At 52.3% G+C, this 20,680-nt stretch overlaps 1 protein-coding gene across 5 annotated transcripts in view; it reads right to left on the bottom strand.

The window, feature by feature from the left end:
- SMOX (spermine oxidase) overlaps positions 1-18,140 on the bottom strand; it is a 49,937-nt gene extending 31,797 nt beyond the window's left edge. For 2 of the 5 annotated variants that reach the window (XM_072736295.1, XM_072736294.1), the window contains exon 1: positions 17,978-18,140. The gene's annotated coding sequence lies outside the window, so the exon portion shown is untranslated. The remainder of the gene's footprint in view (positions 1-17,977) is intronic. The other 3 variants (XM_072736293.1, XM_072736296.1, XM_072736292.1) reach the window with 2 other exon arrangements.
- Positions 18,141-20,680: the final 2,540 nt, after the last annotated feature.

Below are 20,680 nucleotides of genomic sequence, written 5' to 3'. Positions count from 1 at the left end.
TTCTGGAGGGTCGGGCATCAGAGACAATGGTCATCAGCTGACCCCAAGCCCATAAAAGGGACAAGGCGTGGGAGCCTCATTCCACAGAGCCCACCCACCAGCAGTGTTCCCTGGCTTTCACAGGCTAATGTGGGGAAAGTGCTCTGGGGGCCCCATCTTCCTTCCTGGCACTTAGACTTCTCTCTCAACACAATGTCTTTGTTACCCATATCTCTTCCTCACAACCAGATGTGTAAAGTCCCTGAAAGCACAACTTTGAAAGTCTTTGTAAGCCTTTTCAGAGCAGGAAGCCTACATGCATGGAGAGAGAGTGCCCTAGACCTGGCATATAGGGAGACAGAGCCAATGGCACAGCAATGGTACACAGGCAATAGTAGGCAGGAGGGGGAGGCATTCCTGAAGAGGTAAGCACTGGGGCCTGGCCTCTACTTCCCTGGATGCTGTGCAAGGCAGGATAGACCCAGGAGGATTATTCCAGGACCCCAGCTTATAGCCACCTACAGAGACAGACCATGGAGATGACCCAGCCCATGTTAGAAGCCTAGCTGGGGGTGGAGGAAGGGAAGCAGGCCTGGAAAGAAGCCAGAGAAAGGCTAGAACTCTGATGCGCAAAAAGCTCAACTGGCAGCCTCAATGACTGTGTAGCCAGAGAGAAACAGAGGCAGAGATGGGCCAAGGCAGAGCTCAGGACTATATTCTCGCCCCCATAGCCACACTCCTTTAGCTTTGCTCCACACTCCACCCTTGATAGCCTACCCCAAGCAAAAGTAAGTGAGTGGTTTACAACCAGATAAGGGCTGGTCATGACTGCTTCTAAACAATCAGCTATGAACCTCTCCAAATCTGGGCCAGCCCACCAGCTCCAAACTCTGCTTCCATCTCCAACCCTCACTTCTCATACCCCACGCCCTGGGTTCCCATGTTTGTGCATGACTGCATGCAGACATCCTCTCTGGCCAGGTAGGCAGCCATCTCTCTGCAAGTAGGGCCCACGTTCTTCCCCTCAGATCCCAAAACTTCCAGATGCAAGCAAACCCCATGCTCCCTCAGCCTAAAGAGGGGTCAGGGGTCTGAGATGATGACTGCCACTCCTAGATGCTGCTGGAGAAGATGAAATTTCCCAGAGAGCAGCCTCTGCCCCAACCAGTATGGTCTTGGCGGAATCCATTAGCCCTTGAGCCTCAGTTTTCCTATCTGGAAAATGGGAATAATAAAATAGCAACAATCACTCCTGCCCTGAGTGAGGCCAGACCTGACCCCAGACCCTATTAGCCAGCCTCCAGTGTCCCCCAGCAAAGTCCTTTAGGTCTCACCGTGGCTCCCTTCAGTAGCCCTTAGGATAAGATCTTGTGGCCTGGATTTCCTCCCTCTGATCAGGACCTCATGCCCAAACTCCGAATCCTCCTCCAGGAAGTCATCAACCACACCAGTGCAGGAGACCACAGAACTGATCACTGTCCTAGTGACCATACTGGTGTTGAGACTGCTCTTGGTGACAGAAGACCAGGCTGTGGGCAGAAGAGAGCTAAAGGGAGATGGTTCTCACAGTGACTCACTCCTCTGAGAGGAAGATCTCCTCGGGGTGAACTTGAGAGAAAATTAGCCTCAAGACAAAGTTACTAGCCCGATTTTGAGGCATCCAAGTCACTGTGGCCCTTGGGGAACCCCAGGAAGAGATACTTACATCCCTCCCTCTTCTACTCTCTCTGACTCTCACACACACACAATCACAAAAATATACTTCCTTATGATTCACTTGATGACCTAGCTTGACAAATAGTCTCCTCCTTTGAAGACATGCTATAGCACTACGATTTTCATACAGGCCCTCCCTGGGATCAGATCACTTGTTTTTTAATACCAATGGTTTGAATCTTTACCACTAATTAGATGAGTGACCCAAGCCTAAGTATCTTCATCAGTACAATGGGGATAGAGTGCCTGCCTCACAGGGTTGAGTGTGACAATGCAAACGACTTAGCCCAGAGCCAGGCATGTAGCAACAATAGTTCTTATATTTGTTTTCCTCCAGGCCCAAGTGCATGCTAGTCAGGATCATTGGTTGGGGATTTGGCCAGGAGACCAAATGTGGTGGGGAAAGGGGAAGTTGAGCCAGTAGAAAAGTCTCAGACCTTCCTAAAAGATGACTCCAGAGCAAGACCTCCAGGCCTCAGAGAGCCACTCCACCCCACAGTCTGGTGACAGGAGGAACAGAGCATTAGGAGAGAAGGGCCACCCCACTTACTGGGGGTGCTTGGACCTCCCAGGCAAAGGCTATAAGGCTGAAAGTGAAACAAAAGGACAATCCATGTGGTCACCACCAAGATGGCCCTCAATGACTTTGCTTCCTAGTACTTGTGCCCTAATGTGGTCCCCTCCCACACTGACCTGGGTAATAGGATATCACAGAGGTGACAGAGCATGACTTCTGAAACTGAGTCAAAAAATATACTGTGGCTTCTACCTTGCTCTCTTGGACTGCCTACCTGAGGAGAAGCCAGTCACCACCTTGTGAGGACACTCCAGAGATCCTATCAAGAGGCCCGTGAGGCAAGACACTGAGTCCTACCAACAGCCAAACCACCTTGCCAAGCTGTGAGTGAACCACCAGGAAGCAGATCCTCCAGCCCCAGTCAAGCCTTCAGATGAGTGCAGCCCCAGCTGACATCTTGACTCAACCTCCTGAGAGGCCTCGAACCAGGAGCACCCCCCTAAACTGCTCCCAAATGCCTGACCCACAGAAACCAAAAGGACAATAAGTAGCCTCTTTAAGCTACTATATTTGGAGATCACTTGTTATACAGCATAGGTCACCAATCCAGCCAACAATTCTGCCTCCCTAGAGAGCCCTAAGGTAGAAACGCTCCAGGCAGACTTCCCCATTCTACTCAGGATCCCAGCTCCCTTTTTTCTGAAATGCAGGGCTGTGCTAGAGTAAAAGAGAGGCTGGCCCAGGCCCTACAACCTACAAGCCCAGGAGACAGGAACTCTTTCCCAACCAGTGCATTAGGCTCCCAGGAGATTTTTACAAATGACCAATACCCACTCTCATACTGGGTCACTTAAATCAGACTCTTTGGGGTGGGAATGGGCATTTTAAAAGCCCTATATGATGCTCACATATGCCAAAGCTGAGGACCACCGCTCTAGAGCAGGCTCCCAATGTAGATTCCAGGTCAGCCTGGAACACCCAGGGTCTGCTGTGCAGGAGGAGGAGGCAAAAAGAGCAGCAAGGCCAAGAAGTACTCAAGATCCACTCCCTCCCCCAGCTTGGGCTTAACACCTTCCTTTGCTTCCTCTCCCCTGCTTCCCTGCAATGCCAGCCTCCACCCCCACCCCATAGTGCACCTCAAGCCAGACAAGTCCAACCTCTGCCCATGAGGACTGCTCCCCTAGAGAGGACCCAGAGCACAGGACAGGGTGTAGCTCTCAGTGATCCTGGGGAAGATCTATTTCCTCACCTATAAAATAGTAATTGCCATCATGTCTGCTCTGCTCTCTCATGGGTCCTAGGCTCCCCATCAGATGTCTTCAAAGATTTAAATGTTTTGTTTCCCCCGAGATGCAGCCCTGACTGGCATTGCAGTTCTCCCCCTGGGGAGAACACAGCAATGGATCAAAGAGAGAAGGTAAAAAAAGAAAAAGAGAGAGAGAGAGAGAGAAGGTATGACAGGGATGTGATAAGAGCTATGATGCTGAATGTGGGAGAAGTTGGGACAAACACCTAATGGAGACAGGGAGAGGAGTCAGAGAAGATTTCCAGGAGAAGCCTGAGAAACGAGCTCCAGCGGGGGCAGTGCAGAAGCTCAGAGGCACTGCTTACAAGATCAACTCTCAATACCACTTTTCCCTCCTCCAGGTCTCATCATCCTCCAAGCTCCAGGCCAGGGAGCCCCTGTCCCAACGTGGCCATATTCATCTGACTTTCCTCTGCACTGAAACAGCCACCACCTGAGCCACAACTGCAGCCACCACCCTGAGCTTCCTCAGGTGAGTCAGCCATGCCCATAAGTTGCCCCCATGGGGACACCCAGGAGAAGAAGCAGGATAGCACTTGCCCCTCAGAGGGCATGACACTCCTCAGGCAGCACCCCAACCCTCCAGAGAAAGGGGCAGGATGCAGCCCTCAACAAACAACACAGGCACTGTAGACCCAGCAGAGTGCAAGGTGAAAAGCAGTGAGAAGTCTGAGGCAGAGGGGCATAGGACCTGGGGGTGGGGGCAGGGGGAGGATGTCTTAGCTGCATCCTAAAGCATGGGGGCATGTTCCAGGCCAGTGGGGAAGACCCTGGAGATAAGCACGAACAAGGTAGGAGAGAAAATGAGGCCTAAGGGGAGAGGGGTGAAAATGGGGGCGAGAGGAAGCAGGAGACAGATTTTCATTCACTCGTTCAAAATTGTTTGTCCTTACACCCATTAGGATGGCTGCTATCAAAAATAAATAACAAGTGTGGGTAAGGATGTAGAGAAATTGGAACCCTTGTATGCTGTTAGTAGAAATGTAAAATGGTATACCTGCCATGGAAAACAGTGTAGCAGTTCCTTTAAAAATTAAATATAGGGGTACCTGGGTGGCTCAGTCCATTAAGCAGACTATGCACTCAATGCACAGAGCCTACTTGGGATTTTCTCCCTCCCCTTTACCCCTTCCCCTTCTCACACGCTCTCTCTCTCTAAAATAAATAAACAAAATCTTAAAAAAAAAAAAAAAGATTTTCCCTCTCCCTCTGCCCCTCCCCCCTCGCTTATTTGAATGAATGAATGAGCGAATGAATGAATGAATGAATGAATGAATGAATATGAAATTTAACTATAAAGTTAGCATATGATCCAGCAATTCCACTCCTGGGTATATATGTGAAAAAATTGAAACCAGGGTCTTAAAGACATATTTGGACACCCATATCCATCAAAGCATTATCCAAAATAGCCAAAAGGTGGAAGCCACTCAAGCATCCATCAACAGATGATAAACAAAATGCTGTAGACACATACGATGGAATATTATTCAGCCTTAAAAAGAAGAACATTCGGGGATCCCTGGGTGGCTCAGCAGTTTAGCACCTGCCTTCAGCCCAGGGCGTGATCCTGGAGTCCCGGGATCGAGTCCCACGTCGGGCTCCCTGCATGGAGCCTGCTTCTCCCTCTCCCTGTGTCTCTGCCTTTCTCTCTCTGTGTGTCTCTCACGACTAAATAAATTTAAAAAAGAAGAAGAAGAACATTCTGATACCTGCTACAACATGGATGCACCTTGAGGGCATCATGTTAAGTGAAATTAGCTGATCACAAAAGGACAAATACTATATGATTTCACATATATGAGGGACCTAGAGTGATCAAATTCATAGACACAGAAAGTACAGTGATGGGTGCCAGGGGCTGGGAGAGAGAGGAGAGGGGGAGTCATTGCTAAATGGGAATAGCTTCAGTTTTGAAAAACGAAGAAAAGTTCTGGAGATGGATGGTGAGGATGGAGCACAACAATGTGAACATCCTTAATACCACTGCATTGTATACTTAAAAATGGTTAAGAGGGTAAATTTAATGTTATGTATATCTTACCTCAGTAGATACATGAACAAAAATGTTTAGTGCTACTCTGTGGCAGGTACTTGGGACACAGCAACAGCCAGAACCACCAACCCCCCAGAGAATCTAGTAGGTCAAGAGTGTGACAACTGTCACCAAACAAAAGAAAAGCAGGGTGAGGGGAAAGGCAACTGCTCTGTGTGGGGGGAGGTCAGCAAAGTCTGCTGATAAGGTGACACTGGAGCAGAGGAAGTGACAGGCAGGAGGGGAATAGAGGATGAGAGTGCTGTGGTGACCTCTTGGGGACTTGCTGAATGACAGGATGCGGGGGTGAGGGCCAGGGCAAGATCAGGATGACTTGGGTGACCAGTCATGACATCATCAACCCTGACAAGTTCTGTGTCAACTGGCCACCCCCTCTCCCCTTCACCACAAGTCTGTGGATAGGAAGGAGGAGAAACTGAGAAAAGAACTTGGTATAGGATCCTCAGGTGAGAGGGGGGCCCAGGGCTGCCCCGGCTCCCAGCAGCCCCTGACCAGACCGGCATGGGCCGCCCCACACAGAGATCCACCCATTCTGCGGATGGGGCCCTCGGAGCCTGGGAGGCTTCTCCCCTCTCCCTGCCAGGAGCCGCAGCCGCCTCAGTTCTGGGGTGAGGGAGGACAGCCCAGTCAGCACTTTCCACTGACTCTTTCAAAACCACTGACAAGAACCGAGGCTGGGAGGCAGACTCAGCCTGGGCACAGCTCCCCCCGGCTGGCCCCTCGTGACTGCACAAAGCCCATCTGTGCTTGGACTCGGAGCCCCGGGAGGAGGGAGGTCTCCTGCAAGCCCATCCTCTCTCCTGAGCCACGGGGTCCCCACTCCGCCTCACTGAGGACACACCCCCACAGAGGCACCGCAGCCCTGGCGACACAGCAGGGCTGCCCACGGCTTATGGGGGTCCACGCAGTACTTGTGGGGACCTGATATGCCTAGCATGACTCCATACCCCCTCCACTGTAAACTCTTCTGGCAAAGCTCCCTCTCCTGCGGCCCCCACCCACCATTGTTTATCACAGGGCGAAGGTGGCATGCATGACCACGAAATGAAAAAAAGGAAAACATCCTCAAAAACCCAGTCACCAGATACCTTCCATAGCAAACTTGTCTTACAGAGCCCTTTGCGTGCCAGACCCCATGCTGGGGACTTGCCAGTTCACTGAATCATTTAATACAACACCCTGCTGCCCATTTTACAGATGACGAAACAGCTGGAGAAAGGTTCACAGATGTGATGGAGGCCGCCCTTGATGGAGTGAGGGGCCGAGCAGGGCTTGACAATGCTGAGCTCATCTCTTTCTGCCCAATGTTCGCTGGGTTCTCAGGCTCCCACTCAGCCTCCCGAGGCAGCAGGCCTGAGGACTGCCCTCGGCTTGGCACTTCTCCTGCCTTACCCTCCCTGCAGACTGACACTGAACACATTGTGCCAGGCACTTGGGGCTGGCAGGAGGTATCCCCGAGCCTGGCAGCTCAGCCCAGCTGTACTGCCAAAACCTGGGGCTGCCACTGGAAGGCCACCTGCCTCCCAGCCGAGGCACTGGTGGGGCACCCTTAGCCTCCCCACCGCAGGACTGGCTGGCTTCAGGCTCACCAGGTACTACACAATGCCAGGCCATAGCCCTTGGCCCTTGGTTTTGTTTCCATAACTAGACACAGGAACAGAGGTCTAATTGCTTTTGCCTGCACAAAAGGAAATTCTAAGACCAACTAACTCATGCTTTCCTCTTGACAGTCACCTCCCTTCTCACTGGCCCAAGACATTCCCCACCTGGTACCTTCAGAGTGGTTTACCTGTGCTCTCCTAATGAGTCTTAACACAGGATCACCCAAAAGGGCTCTCCATAAAGTTCAGCCCTGAAGCCAGAACCCCCACCCTGGACCCCTGCCCCAGCAAGAGCTGGAACAAGATCTGGAAAGCCAGTGGTGTGGGCTTTCAAAACACCTGTGTGGGCCCTAAGCCCATGATTTCATCCATAAAACACCTACGGAGTTAAGACGCTAAGCTTGGACAATAAACATATTCTTCAAGTCCTTTAGTTGAGTTCAAAGACAGACTTAATAACTCACCAACTTTTGAGATCAAGAAACATCTAAGTTCTTATAAATTTTGTCATCATCATTATGACTACTTTTGCCAAGCACAGGTGAGGTACGAGCCCAGGGCGGAGGAATATATCCATTGATGCTCACATCAATACCCCCATTCTGCAGAGGAGAAGACTGAGGTTCAGAGAGCTTCCACAACCTGCCATCTGACATAATGCGCTCCAGAATTCACTTAGCAAAGATCTCAATGCTCAGGCTCTACTCTTTGATAAAACCAAGAAATGAGTCAATCTGGTTCTTTCCTTGAGTCACCTTTTCAGATTAACTCAAAAGATTTGCATTAATTGCGTATGATTTTTTTTAATTTTCCAAAATAATAAAAAGAGAGTAAAAGAGATCTGTGTGTTTAACACTTAAAAGCCCCACTTAAAAGTCTTTCTTGAGGATGTCTGCACATTGAGGGTATTGAGTTGCCCCCTGCTTGAGTCATCTTCAAATCTAGATGACTTGAGGTCTCGTTTTAGGCCAATCTGAAAGAAAGACCCATCAGCCCTTCCTTCATCTGGAGGAGTCTGGAGTTTGGGGGGCTGGGCTGGGCTGGCGTGGAGAGGAGGCCTGGTTGTATAGGGAGGCATGGTTGAAGGTTTGGGGACAGGCTCTCCGGGGGCTATGAAGGAGAGAAAGAGTACTAGACCAGACATTTTAAAACCTGGCTTTGAGGCCCAGTCATGCCATTTGCTGGCAATGCCAAGTGTCTCTGTCTGTGAAATGGGGTAATAGCTCATGCCTGGGGTGGGGGGTGTGGAGAGGAACAGGAACTATGGGTCTGCCAGGGCCAGGCACAAAGTTGGCAGAGACTGGCTAGGTTCTTTCTTCTGTTTTCTAATAAATTACAAATCATTTCCCAGTGCTGCTTCTCTTGGTCTTAAATTACCTTCCTTAACATTCTTCCCCTAAGAAGCAACTAAAAGGGTAAAGGCATCTGGACTAACTGAGGGGGCAGGGGTACTCCACACACCCCAAGCCAGGCTGCACCTAAATGCTTTTCTTCATCTTCTGTCCTCTCAGCCTCTGATGTAGAGAGAGCAGGAAAAGCCCTGATGCCCACCTGTTTGGGGAAGAAAGAGCCGGGGCAGGGACACCTGGGTGGCTCAGTGGTTGAACATCTGCCTTTGGCTCAAGTCATGATCCCAGGGTTCTGGGATCAAGTTCTGGATCGGGCTCCCTGCATGGAGCCTGCTTCTCCTTCTGCCTGTGTCTCTGCCTCTCTGTCTGTGTCTCTCATGAATAAATAAGTAAAATCTAGAAAGAAGAAAGAAAAGAAGAAAAGAAAAGAAAAGAAAAGAAAAGAAAAGAGAAAAGAAAAGAGAAAAGAAAAGAAAAGAAAAGAAAAGAAAAGAAAAGAAAAGAAAAGAAAAGAAAGAAAAGAAAAGGAAAGAAGGAAGGAAGGAAGGAAGGAAGGAAGGAAGGAAGGAAGGAAGGAAGAAAGAAAGAAAGAAAGAAAGAAAGAAAGAAAGAAAGAAAGAAAGAAAGAAAGAAAGAAAAAGGAAGGGAGAGAGAGAGAGGGAAGGAAGGAAGGAAGGAAGGAAGAAAGAAAGGAAGGGAGAAAAGAAGAGAAGGGGAGAAAATGAAAGAAAAAGAGAAAGAAAGAAAGAGCGAGCGAGCCAAGGCAAAGGAGGAGAAGAGGCTGGCACTGGGCTGGGCCAGAAAGTTCACGGAGCATCCTCTGCCAGGGCCTCCCTGAGTGCCGAGCGCCTTCGTCAGTCCTGAGCCTGTCCGCCCCAGCGCACCATTACAGCAGCTTCTAGGTCACTGCTGGGGCGGCCACACCCCGTCTCCTCCACCTGAGCTGCTGAACAAAGAGCCCTCACACCTCGGAGGAAATGAGATGTGGCAGGGGGCAAAACGGGGTAGCCTCACTGACAGTCCCCACCAGTCACAGGGGAGCAGAAAAGGAGAGGCAGGGAGTAGGGGCCCACCCCTCCTGCACTTGCAACACCCCTTCCAGGAAGGCGACAGGGTGAGACTCTTAACCTTTTGGGGAAAATGACTCAGAGCTCTGAGAATCTGGGAAGAAGGGTCATGGAGGCAACCTGACCCCTCCCCATGCTTTGAGCCATAAAGGGGCATAGCCATTCTGTGAGGAAGCCCAATGTGTGTATTTTAAGGGGGTCCTGCACTGCCACCCCACTATCACTGCACACCCACACCATGTGTCGCACTAAAGCACCATTCTGATCAAACCACTACCCTGCTCAAAGACCTTCAATGGCTCCCCAGAGCTGGTTTCTGTCACCTTCCTGCTGCCTTTAGCACCCCATCTCCCACACACATACCCCTTACTGGGTCTTCTGACTCCCACCCCCAGACTAGGCCTGGGAAATCTCATTCTGTCAAAATATCCTCACCCTGCTGGCCACTCCTCCAAGCAGCAGATCCAGGCTACCCTCGCCCTCACTTTCTTCCCTCCTACAGAAGATCACTCCTCTGGTCTAATTGGGACCCACCTGAACCCTAACCATGCTCCCTGCTGGCGTTTGTACCTCCTCACGTCCCTGACAATGGTCCTCTTCCCTGGGTTCCTCCTGGAGACACTGCCTACAGCCACGTCAATCACACAAAGAGCAGCCAACCAGTATTCGAGTGTCACAATGGCCCTACAAGGGAGGTCACATTATCCCCCACAGTCCAAATGAAGAAACTGAGGCACAGAGCAGTTTCACTTCTGGCCCAGAGATCACAAACCCACTCTCTAAGGTGAAAGGCTAGGAGACCTTGCAGAGCAAGATGATGGCAGGGGAGGGGTGGGAGGAGGCCCTCCCAGCATCACAGAGACCCAGGCCTGGCTACCGTTGGGTCCTGGGCAGCACAGTGGTCCTCCAGGTCCCTTCCTCAATCATCTAGTCCAGTGAAGCAGAGCTGTTGCCACTAGAACCCGGTGCTGGCTCCGGGCCTGGATACCTTCTGACCAATCCTCCCTCTGCAGTACCCTTTTCTTCCACTGACTGTCTAAATAGTACCCATCCCACCAAACCCACCTCCTTCAGGAAACTATCCATCCATCTGTCTTTCCCTACCTGGTACTTCCAGGCTCACCCATCACCCATGTTTGTGGTCTCTTGTGGAGCAGCATCTCTCCACAACAGCCCTTCCCACTGAGTGTTTTCCTGGTCAGAGGGACATATTATTAGGAAGTCTTCCCCCCCCCCCCAAAAAAAAAAAAGATTTTCATGGTCAAATCAGTTTAGTAAACACCAAAAGGCGGGCAGCCCAGGTGGCTCAGAGGTTTAGCACCACCTCCAGCCCAGGGCATGATCCTGGAGACCCAGGATGGAATCCCATGTCGGGCTCCCTACATGGATCCTGCTTCTCCCTCTGCCTGTGTCTACCCCCACCCCCCACCCCCGTCTCTGTCTCTGTCTCATGAATAAATAAATAAAATCTTTAAAAAAAAAAAAAAAAGGAAACACCAAAAGGTTTCTCTTTTTTTCTGTAGGACTTGTCAGAACCTTTAATTCTCTTAAATGCACTCTGAATCTCCCATAGACTGGTTATTTGCCAGTTTCTACCCTTATCTGTCCCAGAACCCCTGAGGTTTTTCAGAAAACTCTGAGAAATGCTGCCCCCTCCTACCCCTTCAGAACAACCTGGCACAGCAGAGGGCACACAGGCAAGGATCACAGGGTGGGTATCCTTTGAGGACATATATGGGACATTTGGGGAACTCAACCTGATAGCCCCTCTTGGCACTTTCCTGTCTGTCCCTTCCACCTTCCTTTGGGTGAAGTGACTGCCTACCCTCCTGCCAGCATCTGGAGGGACCTCATCTAACTGGAGCCCTCAGATACCAACCTCCTCCCACCCCACCAGTCACATAGAATCCAAACAGCAAGGGGCCCTAGGAAATCCCCAAAGCAAGCTGGACAGTTCTTTGGGCAAACTACTTATTCTACTCTATCATTAGCATTGAGTTTTAATATGAGACCAAAACTAAAACGTATTAAGCTACTGTTCTAGAAGATGCAGTGCCCCACCGGCAAACCCTGTAGCCCTCCCCCACCTGCTCTCCAGGGAGGGGACTGAATCCTTTGATTTATAGGAAACTAGGGCCTCAGAGGGAAGCAGACACTTGCCTGTAGCAGCCCAGTCAGGGGCAGAGCAGAGAGAAGCATCCAGATCCCCCCACTTCCAGGTATGCAGGGAGGTGGCCCAAGAGGGATGAGACCCCAACAGCGGCTCACGTAACCATCAGTGCCAGCTGTAAGGACCCACAGATGCCAGAGGAAGAAACGCTGCACACCCTGGGGGTGACAGCTCAGCGGCTGGAGTGAATTTGGGCATTTTTAAGAGAGGGTAGCAATGTCTAGGACTGGAGTCAGCTGTTTCCCCAATCTTCTTGGCCCCACCCTCGCTGGAGGAAGAGTGCTTACCCCAGATTGGCTACCCACAGGGCCAGGCTCAGCTGTCAGCAAAGATAAGATGCCTTATATGCCAGCTGTGTGTCACCCTGCCTTGGGGCAGTCACCTAAGACACCCTCTCATGGTCTTGAGAGTTCCTCACTGTCAAGTACTCTGAAAATCAGGCCAACGTTACAGGTCTGAGACCCCAGAGGCCTTTACCCAGCCCCACCTCCCAGCAGAGTGGCCATTGTATTCACACCCTCTATCTACTCCGCTCCACTGGGCCCCCACACAAGCAGCTCCTATGCCAACTACAACACAGTCCACAGGAGCCAGGATGGTCCCCTTTACCTGTTCTAGGTCCCACTTGACCTGCACCTCCCCCTGTACCTACCTGTCTGGGCCCCTGAGTCCCCAGTCTCAACCCTCACTACACAAAGATGGCCCATGGACCAGCAGGTCTGTACCATCCAGGAATGTGTGAGAGATGCAGAGTCTCAGGCCCTGGCCTTGACCCACTGAATGAGAGCTTACATTTTAACAAGATGCCCAGGTGATCCATGTGTTAGAGTTTGAGAAGCACTTTCATAGACCACTGGTCTAATCAAGTCATCGCATCCCGAAGCCTATAACCTTCGATGGCTCCCCAGGGCCCAGGGAATCAAGTCTAGACTCAGCAGCTTGGCAGTTAAGCCCTTCCCTGACCTGGCTTCAACCCAGTTCTCCAAGCTTGGGCTCTCCCTCCACCTTGGGAGTACCATCTCCTCCTCTGTTGGCTAATCCTGCCCAGGACTTCAGGGCCTTCTATAGCATCACCTCCTCCAGGAAGCTGGTCTGAACCATACTTCGTTATATCACATCTGGCATGGCTCACTCATTTCCTGCAGAGTGGAGATCTTATCTTGTGTTCCCAGTGGCTCTGAGCACCAGACTGGGGCACAGGTGCTGACCACAGGTAACAAGGTCCAGATGAGGGGGAAGTCCACCCTCAGCTCCAGCCTGCCAGCCTCCAGCTCTGCCACTGTCTTCACCTTGACTCAGCACACAAGGACTCAACATGGACAAGTCTCCCTGCCAGAGGAGGGGGCACTCCCAAGAACCATGGGCCTGGTGAGCTTCTAGCAGCAATGTGCCTCCTCTGTGCCTCAGTTTTCCAAAATGAAAAGAACGCCACCAACTCTTCCTCTTTTCCTGGGGGACTGGCAGGATCTGCCGAGATTGATGAGCAGACTTCTTAATCTGTAGGGCTCAGAATTTGGAGCAAAGAGACTCCACTCCTGTATGGCCAGCAACCCTTGTTCAGCCGGCCAGCCAGCCAGGCCCCAGGGAAGCCAAGTCACCTGCCCAGAGCCATCCTCATGACCAAACAGGAAAGCCTCGAAGGACAGGGCTGCCGCACCCTCTGCCCACCTCCCTCCTTCCTGGCCCAGTTCCTCGGGGCTGGCACCTCGTGGGAAGTCCTCACTCTTATGCTAGGCCTGCAAGAAGGCACTCAAGCATGTAACCTCGAGGAGTTCCCAACCTCCACAACTTCTGGGGGGCAAAGAAAAATTCTTTCCAATCCCATTTTACAGATAGACAAGAAGAGGTAAGGACAAAACCAATAGAGATGTGGATTAAGCTCTATTCAGGTCTCATTTCTCTGTTACCCTAGCTCTGCTCAAACCTCCATCTGCACTCCCCAAGGCCAAGTCTGAAGCTCCACCTCACAACATTCTAGAAGTAATCCAAAATAGACAGCTTATCTGCAGAGCCCCTATCTGACCTCCGGAGTTCTCCAGAAGCAGATGAAGAGGGTAATGGGCAATGCTAAATCCAAAGGGGTGACAATCTTTTTCTTTTTAAGATTTTATTTGTTTATTCATGAAAGAGAGAGAGGCAGAGACATAGGCAGAGGGAGAAGCAGGCTCCCTGTGGGGAGCCCGATGCAGGGACTCTATCCCAGGACCCTGGGATCACAACCTGAGTTGAAGGCAAACACTCAACCACTGAGCCACCCACATGTCCCAAGGGGTGACAGTCCAGTAGCATCCCAAGCAGGGAGCTGTTTTTGTACCAGCTTCCCCAGCACCCCAAAATCACAGTATACCTGATGCCCAACTATTTGGCCTGGACCTGGAGCCCCTCCTAGAAAAAATGTGCATGAAGCAAAGAACCTCAGCTGCCCACTCAGGTGAGGACCCCTTCTGCCTTAGAAATTCTGACTTCTTTCCTACCTCCCCAGCCCCCAAGGTCAGGCATCTCTGGGAGTCAAGAAAAAACCCTTGTGTGTAAAGAAGTCTTCAGCTGTTGCAGATCTGAGTGGCATAGGAGAAGTGGCAGAGCGGAGTGGGTTAAGGCACGGATTCCAGAGTCACGCTCCCTGGGTTCAAATCCTCACTCTGTCACTACTGAGTTTTATGACTGTGCCTCAGTCTCCTCATCTGTAAAATGGGAATAAGACCTACCTTATAGAGTATTTGTTAAGAGGATTAAAGGAATTAATGTTTGCAAAGTCTTTACAATGCATGGCACCCCATGAGTATACCAGGCCCTGGCCCAGCTTCTTGTGCTCTGCTTGATTTCTCCGGCCCAGGATATTCCCCTTGCTCTCACCTATCTCAGCTCCAGCTCCTAGTTCCAGCGCTCCTCTCAGAGCATCCCCTTGGTACATCACCAGTCCCTCTACCCAGGACCCTCCCAGAGCTGAGGTCCCTTGGCTTTCAGCTCTCCATTTGGAGATCATTAGCCACACAATTTAATTCTCAGCTGACTCCTTTATACAAAGAGGAGAGCTGTGGGTGGAGAGACAAGGGTCTATAGAAAGACCCCTGGCCCCAGCTTCTTCCTCCCCTTCAACTCCCTGCTCCCAGGGCTGGGCACCCAGCAGGCACCCAGGGAGTAGGCCTGAAACAAATCTCTTGCTGCCCAGACCACCCCTATCTCCTGATTTAGATAACACACATACACACACACACACACACACACACACACGGCCCTCTGTTCACCTAGCCTGGATTTCCACCAAAGAGAGCAAAAGAAATCATTGGTGCCCAACCCACCACAACCTCCACCAACTCTACATCCCCCAGACCTGCCCGATCTCCCCCTGGGCATGCAAACCTGCTCTTGAGCTGCTTGTACCTTTCTCACTTTCCTGTTTCATATCCCACCAGCCCTTCTCAATTTTACAGCAATCTGCACAACTTCTTTCTGGAAGGAAAATTAAAACCCTCAGGTCATCTAAGGGTTAAAGTAGGCTCTTGCACTGACCGCAGTACCCACGTCTTTCTGCTTAACCCAGCCCTGACCTTCCCACCTGGCTCAAGACTTCCTGAGAGCCAGTTACATGCCAGGGATTGTGCTAGATGCTCCAGATACAGCAGCGGGGCATTCAGTTAAGGTTCAGCCCTTGAGAAGCCAAAAAAGTAAAGGGACAACTGCAACAAATGGTTAGGGATGGTGATAAATATAATGAAGAATGGAAACCAGGTGCTATGACGAATTACACGGCAGTGGTGAGGGGACCTCTACCAAGATGGGGAAGACATATTTAAGTTGAAATCTTAAAATTAAGAAGGAGCAGAGCCAGCCCAGTAGAAAACCCTAAAAGAACACTCCGGGCAGAGAAAACAGAACAAGCAAAGGCCCTGGGCAGGAAAAACCTCAAGGGGCAGAAGTGATTCAGATGTAGCTATTAGGAAGAATGCAAAGGGGACAGTAGTTAGGAGAAGGCCGCAGGAGGTCAGCAGTGGCCAGATCATGGAGGGTCTGATAGGTCTGACAGGAAAGTTCTGAAAGTTTATTCCAAGTACAATAGGGAGCTTTAAGAGTTTTAGAGAAATATTATCTAATCACTATATTTCTAAATCATTCTTGCTGCTCTCTTACAATAGATTAGAGGTGGGCAAGTGGGAATTTTGGGAAAGCAGATAGTAGCTACTACAGCATTTGGGCAAGACAGAAAAGGTGGCATGGCCTGGGGCAGTAGCCTGGGGCCATAGCAGTGGAGTCAGAGCATGAAGAACAGGCCTGAGATTTTGCAGAAAAAGCCAAAAGGACATGCTGTTGGACTGGGTATGGGGAGAGAAGCAGAGGGAGGAGCTGGTGCCACCTGTTCCTGTCTTTAAAGGTGGGTAGGTTATGAGCTGTTTAGAGAGATGGAAAGGCCCATGGAGGGTCACATCTGGTGAGTGCAGTCAGGGTTCTGTGTCATCCATATGAAGTTCTCATACCTACAAGACATCCAGGGAACCTTAAATCATCATCGGGTGGGTGGCTAGATAGAGAAGCTGGGGCTGGTGACAAAACTTGCTACTTAAAATCACAAGAAGGAAAATGATGTACACTTAAAATCAGTGTGTTTGTAAATTAATGCTTGATTTTTAAAAATGTAAGAGAGAATGAGAGCTGGGAGGACAGGTAATTAGAGTGGAGTCAGGAGAGAGGAGGGGCTGAGGACAAAGCTCTGGGATCCTCCAACATTTAGAGCTGAGTAAAGGAGTTATCCCCAAAGATCTAAGGAAGGGCTAGCCAGGGAGGGAAGAAGAAAACCAGAAGTAAAGAGAGAATATTGATTCTAAAGGAGAGAAAATCAACAAGACCAAGGGGTCAAGGAAGACCTGCTTGTGGGGGCGTGGAAATCCCCAGAGACCTTGACTGGGGCGGTTTCAGGGAAGTGGTAGGACCAAAGCAAAGGAATGTGCTCCAGAAGAGCAGGTGCAGACAGCTCTTTGGAGAAGTTCTGCTGTGAAGAGAAGTAGTTCTGCACACCGAGGGAGAATGAAGGATGAAGGCAAAACAGAAAGCTATAAATGAGGGAAGGAGGGTGTCCAGGCATGTTCTTATCCTGTTGTGAATGATCCAGGAAAAAAAAAAAAAGCCACTTCTAGCACTGGAGAGAGGGGAAGTAATTCAAGAATGTGGGACAGGGAGCACCTTGGAGCCCAAGTGGAGGTATGGGCCTGTGGCAGGAACTGAGATGCTTCCTCCCCCCTCACAAGAAGGGAGGGGAGCAGAGGCGGCAGATTACAAATGCGGGCCTTCACTGGACATGCTTCCAGATGCACACCTCCCCAACTCCCCATTCAGGCTTACTCCAACGACCCCTGGGGCACCTGCTGTTTTCTGCCTCTTGCTCCAAACACCAAGTTGCCCCCGTGGCACGGAATGTGTCACCAGCAGCAGGTTCTGCAAACAACCTGTGGGTACATCTCACCATTCTTCCCAGCCACTGCACTCACCTCATCGGGGCTGTGCCCCTTCCTAGTGCTAGCTCTGTGGGGGTCCCTCACCTGCCCCACCAGAGCCCCCCGCCCCCAACCCCGAGGCGGTGGCCTCTCCAGCTCCTCCCCCAAAGGAGCAGTCAGTACACCCTACCCCTTCCCTAGCCTGGCTCCCTAGTTGGCCCTTGGGAGAGAGCTGCTCTCCACCCCCGCCCCCCACCCCAGACCACCCGGCCAGCCGGAGGGAAGGCGGCCCAGCCTCTCCCCGCGCCCCGGCTGTAGCCCCGGAGCCTTCTCTTCCCTCCCCAGCGCCCACCCCCTGGACCGCCCGAGTCGTCGCGGGGCGCCGGCTCCCGGCTTTGTCTGCGCCCACCGAGCGCGCCCGCCGGGCGCCCCGGGCGCTCCCCTGCAGCACGCGGCTCGGGGGTCGGCTCGCCCTCCCCTCCCCCCGCGTGCGCTGGCTCGGCCGGCGCAGCCCCGGCCCCGAGGTCACCCCCCCGGCCGGACCACCGCTTCCCGGGACGCCGCCGCCGCGAGCGAGGGGGGCGCGGCGCCCGCAGATGTCCGCGAGCCCCGGGCACCTCCGCGCACCCCAGCCCGAGCGCCGCGCAGGCTGCCGCAGCCCCGGGCCGCCGGAGCCCCTCACCCTCCCGCGGGCGGCCGCACCCCCCGCGCGGGCGAGGGCTGGGGGCTCCCGGCGGGGTCCGGGGCCCGGGGGCCGGGGCGCGGGGCGCGGGGCGCGGGCGCGCGGTACCTTTCCCTGCTGAGCCGGGGAAGTGAGTGTGCGGCGAGCGGCGCTCCAGCCTCGGCCTCCTCCGCCTCCCCTCCTCCTCCAGCCGCCTGGCTTCCTCCTCCAGCCGCCGCCGGGACCGTAGGGGCCCGAGCCAGCCGCCGCGGCCTGTGTGGGGCCCCGCTCCGCCTCGCGTCCCCGGCCCACCCCGCCGGGTCCGCCCGGCCCGGCCCCCCGCTCCGCCTCGGGGCGGGGACGCGCCCAGCTCCTCCCCGGCCCGGCCCGCCAGGGGCGGGGAACCGGGCGGCCGCAGCCCGGGACGGCCGGGCCCCCGCCCCGGAAGCCCCCGGCCCAGCCCTCCGCACCTGGGCCCCACACCGCCCCCTCCAGCCGGGCGCCGAGCGTCCGCACTCAGCTCCAAAGGAAAAGTAGCTCGCCCAGCCCTGCCCGCCCTGGGCCGGCGTACTTCAGGCCAAGGCTGCCGCGGGGAGACGCGCAGAGCCAGGACGCGGGCCTCAGTTTACCCGCGCGGAATCCAGAACCCTGCTTTTGGAGGGAAGCCCCACCCCCTCCGGGAGCTGCCTTCACTCGCGCAGACCCTACCCTGGATCTCAGTTAGGGATCAGTGGATTCATCCCCGGGGCGCCCACTAAATTTTTTCTCCCCAACACCGGTGCCTCCACTGCCACTGCCACCTGCCCCCAGTCCACCACGCCTCCGAGACTTCTGTGCCTCAGTCTCCAACCCTACACAGTAGAGGGTGGGGCAGGGGGGCACTCAAATTGCCGCAGCCCGTCCCTTCGCAGCCCACTAAGCAGAAGTGGCCTCTTTAGGAAAATAGCCTTCAGTGGTACCCACTGCCTCATCCTTGATTTAATAAAAATCAAAGCAAATAGCTGTGAGGGTCACTTTTCATTCTCTTTTAAAAATCATAGTTATTGGGGCACCTGGGTGGCTCAGTGGTTGAGCATCTGCCTTTGGCTTATATCGTGATTCCCCGCTCCCCATGGGAAGCCTGCTTCTCCCTCTGCCTATGTCTCTGCTTCTCTCTGTGTGTCTCTCATGAATAAATAGGATCTTTTTAAAAATAAAAATAAAAATCATAGTTATTTGGAAATTATATTTATTGGCTATTTGAGATTTTGCAGGCACTGCTCTGGTCCCTTGTACAGTTTTTCATTTGTGCTCTTTTAAGGGGTCAGGTCACTTGGTTTGGTACAATTTCATCCTGTTTAACTCTGTGAGCATCTCCAGGGCCTCCAGGAGCTGACAGAGACCCAGTCCAAGGGGTGGAAGCCTTGGGTAGAAACCAGGCCCCTGCCTTAAACTGTCTTTCAGGCTGAGGAGGGTGCCTCACCTAACCTAGACCCTACAGGGGACCCACCAGGCCCCATTGCACAGCATAGGTCTGCATGGGTGGGGGCCAGCAGAGCAGAGGTGTCCCTACAGTAATGGGGTTTGTTGCCTCCCTGCAGGAGGGACCCATGTGAGCACAAGCTTCAGGGCAGGGACACGGTGAATTTTAGATGAAGTTTCTTCTCAGCAGAAAAGTCCTTATCATTGCCCAAGCTAGTCCCCTCACCTAGAAAACCTTTCTGCCCCCTCCCAACCAACCTCTGTGTCCCCTTGGAGTTAAAGGTCAAGTTAAAGGTCACACCTTCCTCTGTGAATCTTTCCCTGTCACCCAGGAAGCAGAATGTTTCTGAGTGGGCTCTCAGAATTAGATACCCTGGATTTGAATTTTGCCTCCCTCTGCTTCAGTTTCCTCATCTGTAAAACAGGATCAATAAATAATACCTACTCCAAAGAGTGCCTATATTAAATTAAATTATATAAATTACTCTGAAGAGTGATTGTATTGTATTAAATAAGAATGTTAATATGGACTTGGCAAATAATGGAAAACTACTCAGATTGGCTTGGTATAAGCAAAGAGGACATGTATATACTCACATAACGGAGGACGCCAATGGTCATCCTGATCCGGGTACCAAGAGGCTTCAAAAATATCAAGACTCGGTCTTCCTCTGTTCCTTGCTGCGGCAAGATGGCTGCCAGCAACTCTCAGTTCCACCCTCTCGGCTCAAGTCCTCATTTCTTTCAGCTGTCCCAGCAAAAAGCCAAGGTTACACCAAGTTGGCTCTGCTTGGGTCACATATCATTGTTTGGGCCTGAATCACATGCCCAGCCCTGGAGTTGGTCCATTCCAAACCACAGGGATGCGGAGTGAGGGAGGGTGATGTCAGGGCACTGTTTACAATTAGAAGGTGGATGGGCCCAGCACTGTGTGCCAAGCACACAGAGAGTTCACCAAAAAACATTTGGCCATCGTTGAGAGCCTTCATCATATTTCAGGGGTGTCCAGTACGTTTTGAACATCCTTCTGTGTTTGGGGAACTTTCCATGTCACAGATTCTGCACCCCCTCCTCCAAAGCCAAAAATGCTCTTTCCCAGCCTCCTCTGCAGCAGGGGTGCTGGCATCACCCAGGCCCTGCAACCAGATGCAGTGCTGAAGATTTTTATGTGACAGGCGTCACCCAGAATCCGTTCAGGAGGCACTGGAGACATCTGGCTGTAGGGATAACTGTGGCAGAGGTGCCAGAAGACCTGCCAGAGTATGTTTCAGTTGCTATTGCTCCATAACAAACCACCCTTGAAACTTAGTGTCTTTAAACAACGATTTCTTATTTCCCAACTTTTTAGGTTGACTGGGCTCAGCGAGACAG

Source organism: Vulpes vulpes, chromosome 14 (assembly GCF_048418805.1).
Source record: "Vulpes vulpes isolate BD-2025 chromosome 14, VulVul3, whole genome shotgun sequence".
Lineage (NCBI taxonomy): Eukaryota > Metazoa > Chordata > Mammalia > Carnivora > Canidae > Vulpes > Vulpes vulpes.
The sequence above is the reverse complement of the archived record's forward strand: the minus strand, read 5'-3'. Positions and strand labels throughout refer to the sequence as shown.